The sequence below is a fragment of the Pseudophryne corroboree genome, chromosome 4, assembly GCF_028390025.1.
Source record: "Pseudophryne corroboree isolate aPseCor3 chromosome 4, aPseCor3.hap2, whole genome shotgun sequence".
Lineage (NCBI taxonomy): Eukaryota > Metazoa > Chordata > Amphibia > Anura > Myobatrachidae > Pseudophryne > Pseudophryne corroboree.
This window is the reverse complement of record NC_086447.1, coordinates 557,012,781-557,029,083: the sequence shown is the minus strand read 5'-3', so window position 1 is coordinate 557,029,083 and position 16,303 is coordinate 557,012,781. Positions and strand designations below refer to the sequence as shown.

The window sequence follows — 16,303 nt, the reverse complement described above, 5'->3', positions numbered from 1 at the left end:
ATCCACGTGTACTGTCGGAAGCGCGACCAAACCCAACAGGTTTTAGCCCCGTTTCCGACAATGTCAATCCAACTTTTTAGTCGGATTGCCATTGTCGGGAACGGGCCAAACCTGTCTAGTTTGACTAGCCATTGAATACACTCATGTTGGATCCTTTCCGTTGGAAAGGATCCAACATGAATTGAATACACCCGTTAGTGTTTAAATCTTATTTATTATATGCGTGACTCATGTTACAACGACATGGCCATAAGAACTGAGGGGACTTATATATTTATTTAAACCTGCTCTCCTAATTGTATAAAAAGAATGGGTAAACTCTGGCGCACTAGGTGAGGTCAGCCCAATCAAAACCCCTAATACCTGCCCAAAACAGGTATGAATGAATGAGGATGCAATAGAAAAAGGGAAATGATTAAAGGCGCCAAATGGTCAAGAGACAGTGTAAATATGGTAAAAACTTGAAATAAATAAAATAAATTGAATAGGTAAATTCTACGATACGGTCTGGTTTTCCGAAAAAAAGTCCTTGGGTCACCCGTTTGAGTCCAATTGTCCACAGCAAATATGCAAAAGAAAAGAAAAGATCCAATGTGTGGTAATGTATGAAATGAATTACTATTTTGTGATGTCCAGAAATAGAACCCTGGTGTGCGGTTAGACTTGATAGTAGAAAGGATAGAGTCTCGCCACCGATCCAAATATGGGATAGAACGTACCAAGACTCACATAACAAAAGATGGAAAAATACACAAAGTTATCTTTTCTAGTGGTATGAACTGAGATCGCAACTGTAAATATTGGCACAGCGTACCCCACTCACGTGTTGGCCAAGATCTTTCCACATGTAAAGGTATCTTTGAAAAAGGATCCAAGAGTTGGTGAATGGAAAAAATAATTTTCTTTATTTCTTCAAAAGATTACCGGATAAAATAAGCAAGATGACCTTGTAAAGAGCCTACCGGGGCACTGTGGAGCAGGTGTATAAACTCCAATACAAGTGGGGAATCCGGAATGCCCACTGTATTTGAACCCCAGTATGCCCTGCTGGCATACTGGGGTTCAAATACATACTATACTTAAAATCAATTTTACATGTGACTCATGTTACATATGAATGTGACTTGCATTAATTTCTGTCCCCAGTCAAATTGCTCTGAAACAAATTATTCAAACCTGCAGAACACGTGTGAATTAATCAATGTAGGCCTGTTTATCTTCCTGATTAACTGTGAAGATGTATAAAATATTTACAAACCTAAATAAATAAAATGATTTCCTTATAATAGACTTATCTATTTCAGCATTAGAATAGTACTTATTGCACAATATACTACAATCTTTTAGCAGTATAAATATATGAAAATGTTAGCGGTTATGTGAAATGTAATTTTCAGTGTTTTTATTTTACATACAGTAGTGTTGCACTGTATCTTCATTAGCTGATTTGTAAACACCATTACCTAAGAGTTACCTGATTTCTGCTGATTTCAGTGATAAATATATGCTTGATATTTATATGATGAATTATGTGCCAGATATATACAACATTGCTCCACTGCATCCAACATAGAATTGGGAGGGCTCCATGGAACTTATACTTATTTACTTACTGTATATGTACTATACACACTACTACTACTACTATTACGAAGTACATAAACAGATTTTTCTTCTTTTTTTTCTTTCATGTAACTTTCATCTCCCCTCCCCACAAGCCACATATCTGGAGCTAATAAAGGCAGCCGTGAGAGGAGGGCTGGAAATAAAGAAGCCAGAGGCAGGGTGAATACTGGGAGGAGAGGAAAGATAGAATAGGAAGAATAGGAGGAGGGGTAGCAATGTATGTGAAAAAAAGCATAAATGCTACTTTAATACAAAATATTGAAGCCAAAACTGAGGCCCTTTGGGTCACCATAGAAACAGGGAAGAAGGACATTATTCGCATTGGGGTGATCTATAGACCACCAGGCCAGGGGCAGGATTTGGACAGGAACCTATTGTTGGACATCTCTAAAATGGCTTTTAAGGGAGAAGTCATAATTACGGGAGACTTTAATTTATCTGATGTAAATTGGGAGGGGTCTTTTGCAAGTTCAGCTACAAGTGGCAAATTTTTACATTCCTTACAGGGAGCATCTCTCAAGCAATTGGTGAGGGAGCCCACTCGCAAAGACTCAATATTAGATCTAATTCTTACAAATGGTGATAGGATATCTGATATATATGTGGGTGAGCACCTGGGATCCAGTGATCATCAAGCAGTATGGTTTAGTATAAAGACAGGATCCAACTCCTGTCACACAAAAACAAAGGTGTTGGATTTTAGAGATGCTGACTTTGCAAAAATGGGGAGATGTTTAAGTGATTCATTGGCAGACTGGAGGAACTTGGAAGGAGTGCAGGAGAGGTGGAAAAAACTGAAAAGTGCAATGCTAAGTGCAACAGACCTTTGTATCAAAATGGTTAGGAAAAGCACCAGGAAAAGGAAGCCAGTGTGGTTCACAAAAGAAGTATCAACTAGTGTGAAAGCAAAAAAGATGGCTTTTAGGAAATACAAACAGACTCAAAATAATAACGACAAAGAGGTGTATCTGGACAGACGGAAGGATGCTAAGAAAGTGATCAGACGTGCAAAGGCAGAAGCTGAGGAGAAAATGGCCCAGTCAGTAGATAAAGGGGGCAAAACTTTTTTTAAGTATATAAGTGAAAGGAGAAAATCAAATGGAGGAATAATAAGACTTAAGACAGAGAGTGGGCATTTGGTGAAGGGAGACAAGTCAATAGCAGATCACCTAAATAATTATTTTTGCTCAGTATTTACTACAGAAGAAGGGATGGGGCCACAGTTAAGTTGCAAGGACATTCATAAAAATAAGGTAGATGAAAATACATTTACAGAGGAGAAGGTCCTAACAGAACTTTCAAAACTAAAAGTGGATAAATCAATGGGACCAGATGGGATACACCCAAGGATACTCAAAGAGCTAAAAGATGTGCTGGTTACACCTTTAACGGAATTATTTAACCAGTCACTAAATACAGGTGCTATTCCAGACGACTGGAAAAGAGCAAATGTAGTTCCACTGCACAAAAGTGGAAGCAAGGAAGAAGCAAGTAACTATAGACCAGTAAGCCTTACATCAGTAGTAGGGAAAGTAATGGAAAAACTATTAAAATAAAGAGTAGTGGAATATCTTAAATCAAACAACTTACAGGATCCAAAACAGCATGGATTTACTGGTGGGAGATCATGCCAAACAAATCTTATTGACTTTTTTGACTCTGATGAAAATAATAGATCAAGGGGGAGCTGTTAGATGTAGCATATCTAGACTTTAGTAAGGCATTTGACACTGTCCCACATCGCAGACTGCTAAATAAACTTGAAAGCCTGGGGGTGGATTTGAAATCAGTTAAATGGATAAGAACCTGGTTGCAGGATAGGAAACAGACAGTCGTAGTTAATGGAGTGCAATCTATGGAGGGAAATGTTACCAGTGGAGTACCCCAGGGATCTGTACTTGGTCCAGTTCTCCTTAATATCTTTGTTGGTGACATTGCAGATGGTATGGAAGGGAAGATATGCCTTTTTGCAGATGATACAAAGATATGCAACAGGGTAGACACACCGGGAGGGGTCAAACAAATGATTAATGACCTAGGTAGGCTTGAGAAATGGCCAAAACGTGGCAACTACAGTTTAATGCTAAAAAATGCAAAATCATGCACTTGGGTCTCAAAAACCCAAAGGCTAAGTATAGTATCAAGGGTACTATAATGGAAACTACTGAGGAGGAAAGAGATTTAGGAGTCACTATTTCAAGTGACTTGAAGGCAGGAAAGCAATGCAACAAAGCAATGAGAAAGGCAAGTCAGATGCTTGGTTGCATAGGGAGAGGAATCAGTAGCAGGAAAAAAGAAGTGATAATGCCACAGTATAGGTCATTGGTACGGCCCCATCTGGAATACTGTGTCCAGTTCTGGAGACCCTATCTCCAGAAGAATATAAATACATTAGAGAGTGTACAAAGAAGGGCAACTAAAATGGTGCATGGAAAAAGAACAAGCGGCTGCGCTGAATATCAGGAAGGGGATATAGTGTACAGAGAGCCAACGTAAACATTTTTATAACAGTATTTAATAATAAAACATATAAAAATTACATATCATATAACCGGTGAATAGTTTAAGAACATTCACTTGACGTGAACTGATGGTGTGTTATAATAGCTCAGCTTTTAGGGTGAAAAAGTTCCGTGTTCCACTTATTAATGATTGATAAGTACCAGGTGTACTAGTGGAATCCTGGTGAGTTGAAAGTCCCTCAGTTAAATTGAGATTCAATACCTTTCCAAATGGGCTGGTAAGAGCCGAGCGTCCTCGGCTTCAATGTCCTGCAATGCCCATATGCGCTGTGCAGCGGAAAGGAGAAGACCGTCTCTCTCACAACCCGGTCGTGGCGGCGTATGTGCTGAAGCCGCTGATGTCGGAATGCTGTAGACGGAGGGTGCAGCGGGGACCAAGGAGCACCTGGAAGATTTCACCAGAGCTGAGTACGAATAGGGGCGGGTCCTGACGCGTTTCGTCACGTTCACGTGACTTTCTCGAAGGTAGATACCTGCCTCCTAGGTCGTCCGGTATTTAAAGGCTGAATTGATTAGTGTGGACAGGTGAATGTCATCAGCAATCTTAAAAAATGGAAATGCAAGAAACGAAGGCTCTCATGTACTAACACATAACATTAAATATAGTTGGCAGAAATGACTGGATAGAAATACATTTATAATTAACCTATTGGTGGTATCTACCTTCGAGAAAGTCACGTGAACGTGACGAAACGCGTCAGGACCCGCCCCTATTGAAATCTTCCAGGTGCTCCTTGGTCCCCGCTGCACCCTCCGTCTACAGCATTCCGACATCAGCGGCTTCAGCACATACGCCGCCACGACCGGGTTGTGAGAGAGACGGTCTTCTCCTTTCCGCTGCACAGCGCATATGGGCATTGCAAGACATTGAAGCCGAGGACGCTCGGCTCTTACCAGCCCATTTGGAAAGGTATTGAATCTCAATTTAACTGAGGGACTTTCAACTCACCAGGATTCCACTAGTACACCTGGTACTTATCAATCATTAATAAGTGGAACACGGAACTTTTTCACCCTAAAAGCTGAGCTATTATAACACACCATCAGTTCACGTCAAGTGAATGTTCTTAAACTATTCACCGGTTATATGATATGTAATCTTTTTATATGTTTTATTATTAAATACTGTTATAAAAAATTTTACGTTGGCTCTCTGTACACTATATCCCCTTCCTGATATTCAGCGCAGCCGCTTGTTCTTTTTCTATGCTATCACCTTAATACTACACATAGTATTCCGGCAAGCGCAGCATATCAGGAACAATAAATTGTGGTTATTCAATTTTATGAAATACGTATTAGTTATTATTTGATGATTAGGCGCTTGTTTGTTGCAGTTTTTTGTCTTGGTCTAAAATGGTGCATGGCCTACATCACAAAACTTACCCGGAAAGGCTAAAAGATCTTAACATGTATAGTTTGGAGGAGAGAAGGGAAAGGGGGGACATGATAGAAACTTTCAAATATATCAAGGGTCTTAACAAAGTTCAGGAGGGAAACATTCTTCAAAGGAAAAGAAGTATTAGAACTCGAGGGCATACATTGACACTGGAGGGGGGGAGGTTCAGGGGAAATTTAAGGAAACATTACTTCACAGAAAGGGTAGTGGATATGTGGAATAGCCTCCCATCAGAGGTGGTAGAGGCTAAGACTGTAGGGCAATTTAAACATGCTTGGGACAGGCATATGAATATCCTTACAAAGAATTAAGGTTAAAAAAGGGTTGAGATTGCCTAAAGGATAAAATAAAAAAGGGGCAGACTAGATGGGCCAAGTGGTTCTTATCTGCCGTCAAATTCTATGTTTCTATGAGAGGTGTGGGATAGAGAAGGGAGAATAATGGTAGACAGGTGAGGAGTGGACAGCCTGGAAAAGAGCTCATCTGATTGGTGGCTGGTCCCAGTGGAGGTGGCCAACTACTGTACAAGAATTGTTAAAATGGGCAGTCCAGAGTCTATAATAATAATAATTTTTGAGCACAGTACAGCAGTGTGAGCAACGCTGGGCAGTAAGAGGCTACTGGAAGCTGCAACCCATACCTTACCAACCTCAGCCTCACCAGAGCCCTTATTCCAGCAGCAATTTAAGGAGGCACAAATACTTAGCACCTGCGGCCCCAATCTTTTCAATTGTACCGGCACAGGGGCCATATGGCACCCTGCCGCCCAGCCTGCCACTGCCCATCCCCTCTCCTAGGACCAGGGACCTATAATGACCTCTGGCTTCCAGACAGAATTGAGAACTCCCAGCATGTTACCCCAGACTCCCATTTCATCTTTTACTCTGTGCCTTATTACTTGTTTGCACTTCCTGCCACTTGACAACGCGGGGCAAGAGAAGAGAAAGCAGTGTCCAGTCAGGTCCACTTCCTCAGCCCACCAATACCGATGGGAGGTTGGAGGATGGGCACAGGACGCTGCTGTAGGTCCCTGCACCTCAGCGGCAATAACAGGTATCAGCTGGGAGTAGAGCCGGTGGGATGCTTACTTCTAGCCACCAGTGCTGTAGTGAGAGCCAGATTTCCTGCTGGTATTTGCATGCACACGCCTACTACTGAGCTATGTGTATGTATGCAGCTATTGGTCTGTCTGTAAAGACCACACACTGCACAATGCGCAGGATATCTGGCCAGCATTGATCGAGTCAGTCAGGCATGTTGGAAGATTTCAGCATGACTGACTGACTGATCAGCACTGATTGGTCATGGCAATACATAGTACAATTATCTGGCAGGTCAGCTGATATCTATCTGGTGGATCTGCCAGATAAGTGTAGCGTGTATGCCCACCTTTAGTGTAGCTGTATGCTGCACTTACGTTACCGCTGTACTCCCAGACTTCTATTTGCAGCCCTGTGGGGCTGCATAGAAAAATCTGTGAGTCCGAAGTGTGCTCGGGTCGCTAGGGGGGGAGAGTTGTGGTGCTTTGTCGGCATTTACACAACGAAACAAAGGCAACTCACCACCTTCACGGGTATTTGGATTGAGCCCTATGTTAATTTACCAATGTCACGTACCAGTGATTCTCAGTGCTTAGGATCTTCCCTTCCCCTTTCATCTGTATATTACTTAACTAAAATCTTTAATTCCTCTGACCCTGTGCTGGAATATTTTTGGCCAAAATTATGTGGACCGCCTGAATTTTAAGTTTATATTGCAGATTTTATTATAATTATTTTTATTCACAGTGATTAGTACTTGGAGTGTGCACCTGCATTTTCTCTCTATTTCTGTGTGGTACTACAAGTCTTAGCATCGTAGCACCTCTCATTATGTTTAGAATTAGGGTGTGCAGTCCAAGCCCCCCATTCCCGCCCCTCCCATATTTCTATCCATCACTATGCTGACCCAAAAAACAGAAATTACTATTCTATCTCTCAACTCCTTTGACGCTCTATGTTGAAAGATTTGGCTACACTCGTGTCACACATTCTTGCCACTCACATTATTTGACCTATTTCAGTCCAGTTTCCATTCCTAACACCATATAAAGCAGTGGTTCCCAAAAAAATTTTGGAATCAGGGCGCCCTAAAGAATCAGAATTTTTTTTTCACGCCACCGCTAGGCCAACAGTTTCTTACTGAGAAAAGTAAAAAAGAATATATTAAGTTTATATGTTATATGTCATCCTCCGGGTCAGTTAGGTGGTGGGGGACAAGCTTTGCTTCTATTTGTCCACATAATTTATGATCGGCAGCCACCAGCAATGGTTTTGCCTATTACATTGGCCATAAGTAATTTGAATTAGTCCTGGACCACCAATCCAAGTCTCACCTGCAAGTGCCCTGAGGTAGTTTGAGAACCACTGCTATAAAGACTGCAGTGACTGAAACGGCAAATGATTTGGCCACTGCTGTGTGTTACTGTATCCCGGGATCTGTCATCTGCATATGACACACTTGACAACTCTCTTCTCATACAAATGCTATAACCTGTATGTCTTCAAGACTCTGGGCCTGAGTCTTAACTGTGCACACTGCCAATGTTGGATGCAGTGGTTGATTTTTTTTTATTTTCTGTTTATGCATCTACTGTATGTTGCATTGCTCAAGCGTCCATACAAATACTGTATGTCCTCATACATCTTTGCCAAACAGCCCATATTTTACGCCAGGTTGGGTGTCTTTTTTGCCAAAAATGCGTTTCAGTCACAATGCTGATTAATTTGATATAATGCATCCTAGTCACATCGCATTGTTAGACCTGGCTGCTCACTCATGCCAGGCATCTTGTGCAGTGTGAGGCTAGATGTATGAGGACACATCTGTATAATGTAAGCAGAGTCGAAGTTGCAATTGAGCTGTGCGGCAGAGTAATTCCCCTTTACACATCGAGCCCTTGACCTGGGACATTGCCAGGGCAAGCAGGGTTCTGGCTTAGTGTGAAAGAGACTATTTGGGTTTGATTCCTTGGGAATTCGACCCGGGACTGACCTAGGTTGTCTGCAGTTTGAAAGTGCGACCTGGTTTATCTGACCTAGGTCACGCCAAAAGTAGCATAAGTTCAGCCTGAGATTGTCATCTCCAATAAGTCCAGCATGCAGCCTGAACAAGTAGCTGTGACACATCTTGAAACCATGTTCAATAACCCGGTAAACCCGTATTTTTAGTGTGAAAGGGGTACTACAGGTCTGAAATGTTTTGAAATTGTAGTGGGCTGGAAGGTGGCCTAGCGCACACACTGAGATCTTATTGGCATGTTACGTGAGTGTCGCTGAAGTGTTTGTGTACAGAGACGCTCTATTGCTCACATAGGAGGTCCTACTCAGACGAGGAACTGCACCTGCCATATGGCTGGTGCGACTGATGGTGAGTCCAAAGATACACCATTTGGTATTTCATTTCAGTGTCTACAGACACTTGACGGTGAGCATCTCAGTCCTTGAACAATCAGACACACTGATGAAATCCAGTTAAGGACTTTGCAGCAGCATTTGCATAAAGTGTCAGACTGGTGACCGCCAAAACATGACTGCGCCCAACTCTGAATTTAGCCCAATTGTCTTATCCTGGTTCTGAACCTTCTTATCAAATTGTTCTTTTACTTACCATTTAGGTCCTCTGCTTTTTTTCCTAACGATACCACTTATCTTGGAAATCTGTTCAGTTTTTTCATGATTATGACAACCAAATGTAGCTATCCTCTCCAGATGTCTCACATGTATGTTGGCCTGCGTTACTGAATAACTTTCTAACATTTCATATTGAATATCATCTCCTAACCTCAAACTCAAGTCTTAAAAACAGTTAATAATCTTTCCCCTGGCCAACAGTAGTTACTGGCCTGATATCTCTTTCTGTTGACCAGGCGACACTGAATCTTGCTCCCTAGATGTTATTGTTGACTTGCCATATTCAGTCTGTATCCAAATCATGTTACTTACATGTGAGGAACATATCTAGAATATGCCCATATCTCACACCCCACACACAAACATATACAGCTGCAGGCTGGTAGTAGTCAGTATGTATGTACAATTAGAGTGTACAGAAAGGTAGGTGTGGAAGCTGGTACTGGATGTTGAGGGAGTGGGAGATGTTTCTTTTTACCCAGTTTCATATAAGGAATGTGCTCTATGATGGTGAAAAATGTAATGGGAGTAATAATTATCCATAAGAGGTTGGTGTATCCCTCTCTTTTCCTCTATGTCCGTGATGAGGTTAGTGTTCTCTCCAGAGGTAGTAGATACATGAAATTAGATTTTAATAGATATCGATGGTTTTAGATGGTTGCTCTTTTGGTTTTAGGTGATTTCTACAGGCTTAATGGAAATGTGAACGTGGTCAAAGGATCTACCTTGCTTACATAGTAAAAGGTGCCATTATATGATTGATATCGCCCCTTGATTCCGTGAGTACCGGAACGTACGTAAAACCAGCACTCAAAGAGACCGAGATATGTTTTATCTTTTTAAAGTGTAAGTCAGTTATGCACCTAAAGAAAAACACATACACCTGAAAAGAAACCTTAATGAGCCTACCACTGCCCCACTCTATGTAAGTGAGGTACGCCCACCAGTTAGGAATAAACCGTTGATTATTCCATATATTTACCACGCTATTTTTTTGAGCTAAAAGAAACCTTGATAAGCCTATAGCCACCTTTCCCTAACGTCCTAGTGGATGCTGGGGACTCCGTAAGGACCATGGGGAATAGACGGGCTCCGCTGGAGACGGGGCACTTTAAGAAAGAATTAGGATACTGGTGTGCACTGGCTCCTCCCTCTATGTCCCTCCTCCAGACCTCAGTTTGAATCTGTGCCCGGACGAGCTGGGTGAACCTTAGTGAGCTCTCCTGAGCTTGCTAAAAAAGAAAGTATTTTGTTAGGATTTTTTATTTTCAGAGAGATCTGCTGGCAACAGACTCTCTGCTACGTGGGACTGAGGGGAGAGAAGCAGCCCTACTCACTAGAAGATAGGTCCTGCTTCTTAGGCTACTGGACACCATTAGCTCCAGAGGGATCGTACACAGGAACGCACCCTTGGTCGTCCGATCCCGGAGCCGCGCCGCCGTCCCCCTCGCAGAGCCAGAAGACAGAAGCCGGCGTGAGAAGCAAGAAGACTTCGAAATCGGCGGCAGAAGACTCCAGTCTTCATATGAGGTAGCGCACAGCACTGCAGCTGTGCGCCATTGCTCCCACACTAAACCCACACACTCCGGTCACTGTAGGGTGCAGGGCGCAGGGGGGGGCGCCCTGGGCAGCAATTGGGTACCTCTTGGCAAAAAGCAGCATATATACAGTTGGGCACTGTATATATGCATGAGCCCCCGCCATTATTTTACACACAAAACGCGGGACAGAAGCCCGCCGCTGAGGGGGCGGGGCTTCTTCCTCAGCACTCACCAGCGCCATTTTCTCTCCACAGCTCCGCTGAGAGGAAGCTCCCCAGGCTCTCCCCTGCAGAATCACGGTAGAAAGAGGGTAAAAAGAGAGGGGGGGCACATAAATTTGGCGTAAAAACAGTATATACAGCAGCTACTGGGTTAACACTAAGTTACTGTGTGATTCCTGGGTAATATAGCGCTGGGGTGTGTGCTGGCATACTCTCTCTCTGTCTCTCCAAAAGGCCTTGTGGGGGAACTGTCTTCAAATAGAGCATCCCCTGTGTGTGTGGTGTGTCGGTATGTTTGACGAGGAAGGCTATGTGGAAACAGAGCGGGTACAAATGAATGTGGGGTCGGCGCCGACACCCGATTGGATGGATATGTGGAAGGTTATAAATGATAATGTTAATTCCTTGCATAAAAGGTTGGATAAAGCTTAAGCCTTGGGACAGTCAGGGTCTCAACCCATGCCTGATCCTACAGCGCAGAGGCCATCAGGGTCTCAGAAGCGCCCACTATCCCAAATTGTTGACACAGATATCGACACGGATTCTGACTCCAGTGTCGATGGCGATGATGCAAAGTTGCAGCCTAAAATGGCTAAAGCCATCCGCTACATGATTATAGCAATGAAAGATGTGTTACACATCACAGAGGAAACCCCAGTCCCTGACAAGAGGGTTTATATGTATGGGGAAAAAAGGCAAGAGGTGACCTTTCCCCCTTCACATGAGTTAAATGAGTTATGTGAAAAGGCTTGGGAATCTCCAGATAGAAAACTGCAGATTTCCAAACGGATGCTTATGGCGTATCCTTTCCCGCCAATGGACAGGTTACGCTGGGAATCCTCCCCTAGGGTAGACAAAGCTTTAACACGCTTATCCAAGAGGGTAGCCCTGCCGTCACAGGATACGGCCACCCTAAAAGATGCTGCGGATAGAAAGCAGGAGGGTATCCTGAAGTCCATTTATACACATTCAGGTACCCTACTAAGGCCGGAAATTGCGTCGGCCTGGATGTGTAGTGCTGTAGCAGCATGGACGGATACCTTATCTGAGGAACTTGATACCTTGGACAAGGATACTATAGTACTGACCCTGGGGCATATAAAAGACGCTGTCCTATATATGAGAGATGCCCAAAGAGACATTAGCCTACTGGGCTCTAGAATAAATGCAATGTCGATTTCCGCCAGAAGGGTCCTGTGGACTCGGCAATGGACAGGCGATGCCGACTCAAAAAGGCACATGGAGGTTTTACCTTACAGGGGTGAGGAATTGTTTGGGGACGGTCTCTCGGACCTGGTCTCCACAGCTACGGCTGGAAAGTCAAATTTTTTGCCATATATTCCCTCACAGCCTAAGAAAGCACCGTATTACCAAATGCAGTCCTTTCGATCACAAAGAGGCAAGAAAGTTCGAGGTGCGTCCTTTCTTGCCAGAAGCAGGGGTAGAGGAAAGAAGCTGCACAATACAGCTAGTTCCCAGGAACAGAAGTCCTCCCCGGCTTCCACTAAATCCACCGCATGACGCTGGGGCTTCACAGGCGGAGCCAGGCCCGGTGGGGGCGCGTCTCCGAAATTTCAGCCACAAGTGGGTTCACTCACAGGTGGATCCCTGGGCTATAGAGATTGTGTCTCAGGGATACAAGCTGGAATTTTAAGTGATGCCCCCTCACCGTTACCTCAAATCGGCCCTGCCAGCTTCCCCCATAGAGAGGGAAATAGTGTTAGCTGCAATTCACAAATTGTATCTTCAGCAGGTGGTGGTAAAGGTTCCCCTCCTACAACAGGGAAGGGGTTACTATTCGACAATGTTTGTGGTACCGAAACCGGACGGTACGGTCAGACCCATATTGAATTTAAAATCCCTGAACATATACCTGAAAAGGTTCAAGTTCAAGATGGAATCGCTCAGAGCGGTCATCGCAAGTCTGGAGGAGGGGGATTTTATGGTGTCTCTGGACATAAAGGATGCTTACCTTCATGTCCCCATTTATCCACCTCATCAGGAGTACCTCAGATTTGTGGTACAGGATTGTCATTACCAATTCCAGACGTTGCTGTTTGGTCTGTCCACGGCACCGAGAATATTTACCACGGTAATGGCAGAAATGATGGTGCTCCTGCGAAAGCAAGGAGTCACAATTATCCCATACTTGGACGATCTCCTCATAAAGGCGAGGTCCAGAGAGCAGTTGCTGATCAGCGTAGCACGCTCTCGGGAAGTGTTACAACAGCACGGCTGGATTCTGAATATTCCAAAGTCGCAGCTGATTCCTACAGACCAGAAGAAGGTTTTTCTCCCGACGGAGAAGGCTCAGGAACTCATGACACTGGTCAGAGACCTCTTAAAACCAAAACAGGTGTCGGTGCATCACTGCACGCGAGTCCTGGGAAAGATGGTGGCGTCATACGAGGCCATTCCCTTCGGCAGGTTCCATGCGAGGACCTTTCAATGGGATCTATTGGACAAGTGGTCCGGATCGCATCTACAGATGCATCGGCTGATCACCCTATCCCCCAGGGCCAGGGTGTCTCTTCTGTGGTTGCTGCAGAGTGCTCACCTTCTCGAGGGCCGCAGATTCGGCATTCAGGACTGGGTCCTGGTGACCACGGATGCAAGCCTCCGAGGGTGGGGGGCAGTCACACAGGGAAGAAATTTGCAGGGTCTGTGGTCAAGTCAGGAGACTTGCCTTCACATCAATATCCTGGAACTAAGGGGCATATACAACGCCCTAAGTCAAGCGGAGACCCTGCTTCGCAACCAATCGGTGCTGATTCAATCAGACAACATCACCGCAGTGGCTCATGTAAACCGCCAAGGCGGCACAAGGAGCAGGGTGGCGATGGCGGAAGCCACCAGAATTCTTAGATGGGCGGAGAATCACGTACGAGCACTGTTCATTCCGGGAGTGGACAACTGGGAAGCAGACTTCCTCAGCAGGCACGACCTCCACCCGGGAGAGTGGGGACTTCATCAGGAAGTCTTCACGCAGATTGCAAGGCGATGGGAACTGCCACAGGTGGACATGATGGCATCCCGCCTCAACAAAAAGCTACAGAGGTATTGCGCCAGATCAAGAGACCCTCAGGCGATAGCTGTAGACGCACTAGTGACACCGTGGATGTTCCAGTCGGTTTATGTATTTCCTCCTCTTCCTCTCATACCCAAGGTGCTGAGAATCATAAGAAAAAGAGGAGTGAGAACAATACTCATTGTTCCGGATTGGCCAAGAAGGACTTGGTATCCGGTGCTGCAAGAAATGCTCACAGAGGACCCATGGCCTCTGCCTCTAAGACAGGATCTGTTGCAACAGGGGCCCTGTCTGTTCCAAGACTTACCGCGGCTGCGTTTGACGGCATGGCGGTTGAACGCCGGATCCTAGCAGAAAAAGGCATTCCGGATGAGGTTATTCCTATGCTGATAAAGGCTAGGAAGGACGTGACGGCTAAACATTATCACCGTATATGGCGAAAATATGTTGCTTGGTGTGAGGCCAGGAATGCCCCTACAGAGGAATTCCAGCTGGGCCGTTTCCTTCACTACCTACAGTCGGGAGTGACTTTGGGCCTAAAATTGGGGTCCATTAAGGTCCAGATTTCGGCCCTATCCATTTTCTTTCAAAAAGAACTGGCTTCTCTTCCTGGAGTTCAGACGTTTGTAAAGGGAGTTCTGCATATTCAGCCCCCGTTTGTGCCTCCAGTGGCACCTTGGGATCTTAACGTGGTGTTGAGTTTCCTGAAATCACACTGGTTTGAGCCACTTAAAACCGTGGAGTTAAAATATCTCACGTGGAAGGTGGTCATGCTATTAGCCTTGGCTTCGGCTAGGCGTGTGTCAGAATTGGCGGCTTTGTCACATAAAAGCCCCTATCTGGTTTTCCATATGGACAGGGCAGAATTGCGGACTCGTCCGCAATTTCTGCCAAAAGTGGTGTCATCTTTTCATATGAACCAACCTATTGTGGTGCCTGTGGCTACTCGTGACTTGGAGGATTCCGAGTTACTAGATGTAGTCAGGGCTTTGAAGGTTTATGTAGCCAGAACGGCTAGAGTCAGGAAAACTGAGTCGCTGTTTATCCTGTATGCATCCAACAAGCTGGGTGCTCCTGCTTCAAAGCAAACTATTGCTCGCTGGATCTGTAACACGATTCAGCAAGCTCATTCTGCGGCTGGATTGCCGCTTCCAAAATCAGTAAAAGCCCACTCCACAAGGAAGGTGGGCTCTTCTTGGGCGGCTGCCCGAGGGGTCTCGGCATTACAGCTTTGCCGAGCGGCTACTTGGTCAGGTTCAAACACTTTTGCAAAGTTCTACAAGTTTGATACCCTGGCTGAGGAGGACCTTGTGTTTGCTCATTCGGTGCTGCAGAGTCATCCGCACTCTCCCGCCCGTTTGGGAGCTTTGGTATAATCCCCATGGTCCTTACGGAGTCCCCAGCATCCACTAGGACGTTAGAGAAAATAAGATTTTACTTACCGGTAAATCTATTTCTCGTAGTCCGTAGTGGATGCTGGGCGCCCGTCCCAAGTGCGGACTTCTTCTGCAATACTTGTATATAGTTATTGCTTAAATAAGGGTTATGTTATGGTTGCATCAGGGTTATCTGATGCTCTTTTGTTGTTCATACTGTTAACTGGGTAAGTTTATCACGAGTTATACGGTGTGATTGGTGTGGCTGGTATGAGTCTTACCCTGGATTCCAAAATCCTTTCCTTGTACTGTCAGCTCTTCCGGGCACAGTTTCCTTAACTGAGGTCTGGAGGAGGGACATAGAGGGAGGAGCCAGTGCACACCATTGACTGTCTAACTAGACACTATCTATCTTTCATACCGGAACCCTTCCAACAGGCTTTAACGGAAACATGAACGGGGTCAAAGGATCTACCTTGCTTACAAAGTAAAAATAAGATTTTACTTACCGGTAAATCTATTTCTCGTAGTCCGTAGTGGATGCTGGGGACTCCGTAAGGACCATGGGGAATAGACGGGCTCCGCAGGAGACAGGGCACTTTAAGAAAGAATTAGGGGTTCCGGTATGAAAGATAGATAGTGTCTAGTTAGACAGTCAATAGATAGACACCATATGTTAGATGGACATTAGGTCGACAGGGTCAAAAGGTCGACATGGAAAAGGTCGACAGCTCAAAAGGTCGACAGGGTCAAAAGGTCGACATGGAAAAGGTCGACAGGTCAAAAGGTCGACCGATCAAAAGGTCGACAGGGTCAAAAGGTCGACATGGAAAAGGTCGACATGGAAAAGGTAGACACCATGTTTTTTGCATTTTTCTGGTTTGTGTGGATAGTTTTGTCATCTGGGACCCCCAGTTGT

General features: G+C 44.7%; 1 protein-coding gene across 7 annotated transcripts in view; it reads left to right on the top strand.

Moving 5' to 3' along the window:
• The window catches only part of MAP7 (microtubule associated protein 7), a 401,030-nt gene that overhangs the window by 373,793 nt on the left and 10,934 nt on the right, over positions 1 to 16,303 (top strand). The gene's annotated exons all lie outside the window — the stretch shown is intronic.